We start from the raw sequence: 6,291 nt of genomic DNA, 5'->3' as shown, positions 1-6,291 counted from the left end.
ATGGACAAGACTATTAAAAAATCATAGGTAATGTCTAGGTATACATTTTAATATGTTTCTTTATACACTACCCGTAAAACAATATTCATAATCACATAAAAAAAAAAGACAAGTGAAACAGTCATTGCATTTCATAAGACTGTCTTTAAATGTGGTAAAACAATATATAGATAGATAGATAGATAGACAGATAGATAGATAGATATAGATATCCAAAGAAGAAGGAACCTTAGGCCAGGAACCCGCAGATTCTTCCTTTCAAGAAAAAAAAAAAAAAAAAAGATAACAGAGGCAAACTGAACATCCATTCTTTTCTAGATGCCTAGACATACTGCGCTTGAAAATCTGGAGATCATACAGACAGAGGGACACAGATCCTGAGCTGACCTGCTGCATACATGAAACTCTGGGAGAAACAGTTAACTCTGCATTAGGGAGCTGGTCTGAAAAGGGATAAGAGTTTCTTGCTAGACGGGTGCAACATACCCGCCGTAGTGGTGGAGGGATGCAAGCAGACAGTTCAGAGGAGCAGTAATCATTGAAGTTGCGGTAGAAAAGAGACAAAGATGCAACAGTGCAGTGAAGAAATATAGGTTGAAGGAAGCCAGTAAGAGGACGACAGTTAATGAGAAAAAAAGAGTTAGACTCCATCTTCTTGAGAAGAGTTGTATGTGGACAGCCTACCCATACCGAAGAGGTGTACTCTACACAGGGGAGAATAATGCCCGTGTTAAAGTCAACATCTTTGCATGGGTAAAAACAAAGGCAATGAGTCGGCATAGCACACCTACTCTCGTGGAGGCAGATTTTACAAGAGAGATAATATGATCTCTACAAGATAAATCCCGAAAGAATGAAACCCCACGAATGTTAAAGGAAGATCCCAGACTGAGTTTAGTATTGTTAACATATTCTGCAAGAGTATCATCTTGTAAATAAGACGATACTCTTGCGGAATATTTTGTCGGGTTGACAGATGTAAGAATTGGGTTTTTGTTGCATTAAAAACAACACGATTACTTTTACCTCAATTAGAGATACGAGCCAAGTCAGACACTTGATGTGTCAAAACCTCATGCCATGTTTGTTGAAGTAACTGCTGAGATGAACACTGCAGGAAGCGAATGGAGAGGTGAAAGGTGGAGTCATCCGTGTGTTAGTGAATAAGCTTAGATGTACAGCTTGGAAGGTCTTTATAAATAGAAGGAAGAGAGTTGTGATAAGACAGAGCCCTGATGAACACCACTACTGGTAGCTCCGGGAGAAGAACGTTGGCTGTCTACAACAGCAGCTACAGAACGACCAGAAAGGAAGGTAGAAATGAAGGCACAAACAGACGGACAGAAACTGTAAGATGGCAGGTAGGAAATTTAAGATTTATCCAAGACTCCATCGAAAGCCTTTGAGTTGTGAAGTGAAATGAAAAAACTTTCGCCTACGACCCGAAAGGAGGATGACCAGGAGACTGAAATGTAGGTGAGAAGATCACCAATGGAGCGTCCGTGGCTAACCCATACTGATAATCAGAAAGAAGGTTGAGATGAGAAAGGTGGTTTATTTTATTTATTTATAAAAAAAAATTTCTATATAGGATATTAAAGTTATTGGACGATAATTTCTATCTATCTATCTATTGCCAGACGCCTCAATCCCGTTTGGGGTGGCCACAAACAAATCGCCTCCAAGTCGCCCTGTCCCCCGCCATTTCACTGCCCTGCTCCCAGCTCACACACCCCTCTCTCATATACCTCTCCACCCCATCCCTCCATCTCATCCTCGGCCTCCCCCTCCCTCTTTCCCCCTCCACCTCACTCACATACACTCTCTTCGTCAGTCTTTCACCCTCCATCCTCTCCACATGGCCAAACCACCTCAGTGTGTTCCTCATAACGCTTCCTATCACATCCACATCCACACCACAACGCTCCTTTATATCCTCATTCGTCAGCCTGTCTCTCCACGTGACTCCACAGGCTCCTCTTAAATAACTCATTTCCACTGCTTTCACTCTTGACTTGTGTCCTTCCAACAATGTCCAAGCTTCACTTCCGTACGTTAGAGTTGGTATCACAATACTGTCCTGCAGTAACTTTTTCACTTCCATGCTCACTTCCCTGTTTCTTATCACTGCTTTCAAGGAACCAGCAACCTTTCTTCCCTGCTGTACCCTTTCAAGCACTTCACCCTCCAAACCTCCATCCTTACTCATCACACTACCCAAGTACATAAACGTACTCACATTTTCCAATTCCTCACCATCTAAACTCGCTATACATTCACTAACTTCACCTCTTCCAAAGACCATCACTTTACTCTTCCCTACATTCACCTTTAGGTTCCGTTTCTTACACACTCTCTCAAACTCATCCACCAAGCCTTGCAGCTCCCCTTCGTCTTCACTCAACAACACAGCATCATCTGCAAACAACAGTACAGGGAGTTTCCAAACACTATCCTCTCTCACCAGGGCCACTCCAACATCCACTACCCTACCTTGTACCTCTTTTATTACCCCATCCATGTACAGATTGAACAACCATGGAGACATGACACATCCCTGTTTCAAACCAACTTTCAAAGAGAAAAATTCACTTAGTTCACCATCCACACGCACTGCAGCCTTCGCACCATCGTACATACTCTTCACAGCATTCAACAACTTCCCATCTACTCCATATATTCTTAACACTTTCCACAATCCTTGTCTATCCACCCTGTCAAATGCTTTCTCCAAATCCATGAAAGCCGCATACAACTTCTTTCCCTTCTCTAGAAACTTTTCCACTAAAGATCTAAGAATGAATATCTGATCTACACAACCTCTTCCCTTCCTAAAGCCTCCCTGTTCTTCTCCAACTAATTTCTCTGTTCTTTCTCTAACTCTGTCTATAAGTATCCTACCATACACTTTTCCTATTATACTAAGAAGACAAATGCCCCTATGATTACCACACACTTCTTTTTCCCCTTTTCCTTTGTACAAGGGAATAATTATACCTGACTTCCAGTCCTCCGGGACTCTACCTTCCTCCCAGGCCAATCTGCACATCTTCCACATCCATTCTACTACTATCTCTCCCCCATGCTTCAGCATTTCACCACACACTCCATCAATTCCTGGGGCTTTCCCCGATTTAACTTTCTTCATTGCTTCCACAACTTCTATCCTACTGATTTCTTCCTGTCTTCTCACCTCCCTCCTTCTCCCAGCCATTCCCCAGCCACTTATATTCGCATTACTTCCATCCTCTACGTTCAACAATTCCTTAAAGTGTTCTCTCCATCTGCTCACTTTTTCTCCCTTCTCCACTAGTAATCTACCATTTTTATCTTTCACTCCCCTGCTAACTTCACTTCCACCCTGTCTTACTCTTTTCACTTCTCTCCAGAACATTTTCTTACAGTCCCTCCACTTTACACTCCAAATTCCTTCCAAATTCCTCATCCACTCTCTTCTTACTCTCTCTTACTAATCTTTTCACCTCTCTCTTCCTTTCCACATATAACTCTCTCTTCCGCCTCTCAACTTCTTCCACGCCCCTACTTCTCACCCATTCATTGTATGCTTTCTTCTTTTGTGCCACAGCCTGTTTCACCTCTTCAGTCCACCACGCTGTTCCTTGCACCCCCCTCCGCCTTCTCTTCCTTCCACACACCACATCACATGCTGCACATATTTCTTCTGTAAATATCTTACACACACCTTCCACGTCTCCCATCTGCTCCAATTCATATTTGCCCAATCGTTCCTCCACTTCTCTCTTATACTCTGCCTTTTCTCATCCTCTTGTAACCTTTCCACTCTCCTTGCAACTACTCCTTCCTCTCGTCTTTCCCTTCTTCTATCCCTCCATCTCACTTGCATCCTAATTCTGGCCACCACCAAGTAGTGGTCAGAAAGTCCACTCCCCCAACCTCTATACACTCTTGCATCCTTTACACATCTTCGCATCCTTTCATCCACACACACATAATCAATCATTGCCTTCCTTTCATTCAGTTCACCACCCACCCTTCTCATCACTCGCCATGTATACCTGTGGATCATTTTATGCCTGAAGAGGGTATTGGCTATCACCAACCCCCTCCCAGCACAAATGTCCACTAACGCACTCCCATTCTCATCTATCTCGGCAGGCACACCCCACTCACCAACTATTCCATCCACCTTCACATTATCAACTTTACCATTCATATCACCAATCAAAAACACTCTCTCATTCCTTCCAAACTTTTCCATGCACATTTCCACATTTGTCCAGAACTCTTCTCTCACTCTTCTAGCACGATCTTGTGTTGGCGCATACACACACACAATCGCCCACATTTGTATTCCAACTTTCAACTTTACCCACACAATCCTTGACCCAACTGATCCATACTGTCTTATGCTCTTCTTCCATCTTTTACTCACAACTATACACACTCCTTCCTTTGCCCTCTCATTCTCATCTACTCCTGCACATATACCCCATCCATACTCCCATTCTCTCACACTTTCTCCTCTCCATTTTGTTTCAGTTATTCCACATACATCCACTTTCGCACCCTCAAGCACCTGGACAATCTCTCTCTCTTTCACCTCATCATTCGCTCCTCTTACATTCCATGTACTCATTACCAAGTCCTTTGTCCGGTCCTGGGTCGTCAACGTTTGGTCAGTCCTTGTCCGACGATAATTTGAGGGCAGGAAATAGTCACTCTCCTTTGGGACAGGTTGAATGGGATGAAACATCCATCAAGAAGGAAAGGAACAGGTTGACAGAGAAAAGCGAAAGAGTTTACCAATGTAGGGTGTAAGCACAGAAGCACAGTTATTGAGGACATGAGGGATCCCATCAGACCCATATGCCTTGTTAGTACTGAGGCCAGTGATAGCAGAAAATAAATCAAGTTAAGATATTGTAATGTCAGCCGTGAGGAAGTCAGAGGGGGGAAGTGATGGAGAATCTGCATCAGAATCGTCTAAGGTGGGATTGGAAGAGAAAGTCTGAGAGGAGGGTTCTGCTTTATCAGTAGAAGAAATTTCTACAGAACCATCAGAGTGGAAAAGAGGTGGGAAGGGTTATGAGGTAATGTTGTTAGATTTTGTGTGTGTGTGTGTGTTTTGCAAAGCGCCAGAAGGAACGGGAAGAAACCGACTTGGAGAATTCAGAGCATTTAGTATGAATGAATATTTTTTAGCAGAGTTAAGAATGGACTTAGCATGATTACAGGCAGAAACATGGAAGAGATGAGATTCAGGGGTGGGCTGGCTCCAGTACCATTTGTCAGCTTTCTTCTTGTTGTGGACAGCATTCGAACAAGCGTGATTAAACCCATTTTTTTTTTTTTCACCAGTCACAGGATAAGATAAGGGAATCTATGCTTCCATGCCTGATAGAATAACCGTAATGCACATAGCACAATCCAGTGGCTCTTCGATATGGAAGCAATAATCATTCTAGGGAAAATCAAAGAAGTACTGCCTGATTACCACCCAAGAACCAGCTCCAAAATGCCACAGTCGACACTTCTTGGGAGGGTTCACAGGCCTTATTGGAGTAACAGGACAGGTTAAGGTGATAAGATTGTAATCGGAGGAGCCCAACGGAGAGAAACGATTAAAGAAGTCACCTAGAATGGAGATTTCAGAGAAAGGAGATACTGATGTGTACAGTGAAAGACAAATATCGAGTCCAGGTTTTGTCCGAAGACTAAGTGCAACATGTGAAACATTATGAGAGCTCTTCCACAGCTACATATTCGTGGGTGGATAGCCAGACTCTCATTAAGCTTCATATATGCTACTGATGAGATGATAACATATATGAACCCAGGAATTCCAGAGCCTTAACATCCATTTGTGAGAACTGTTGCGTTCGAGAGACAAAATGAGAACCATATTCGGTCAGGCAACGACTGCTTGGCCATTACATATTACAAAACATCAGGCAGATCTAGTATACCTTGGTATGGACAGAGCAAAACATGAGTCCATCTATTGGGAAGATGAGAGAGGACATTATGTACTTTTATTTAGGAGGAAATATTTACGAACGGATAGTTGAAACTTTCTGTGGAAACAGAACTGCGAAATGGTAGATTAGACACTTTTCTTAGGAAGGCACAACTGACCGCAGTCACTGTTCAGGTCGCCCTAGTGTTTCTCACACCAATAAAGGACCAGGAAGTAATCACAACAATGGAAGATAGCACCTGTAAGTAGTGCTTATTCCGTAAAAGACGAACTGAACCTAGAATGAAGCACATTAATAGTTATGGATAGACTTCGGTCATCTGGGTTATGTG

The sequence above is a fragment of the Coenobita brevimanus genome, chromosome 33 (assembly GCF_032717465.1).
Source record: "Coenobita brevimanus isolate Jiangsu-jjx chromosome 33, ASM3271746v2, whole genome shotgun sequence".
NCBI lineage: Eukaryota > Metazoa > Arthropoda > Malacostraca > Decapoda > Coenobitidae > Coenobita > Coenobita brevimanus.
Note: the sequence above shows the minus strand (reverse complement) of the source record.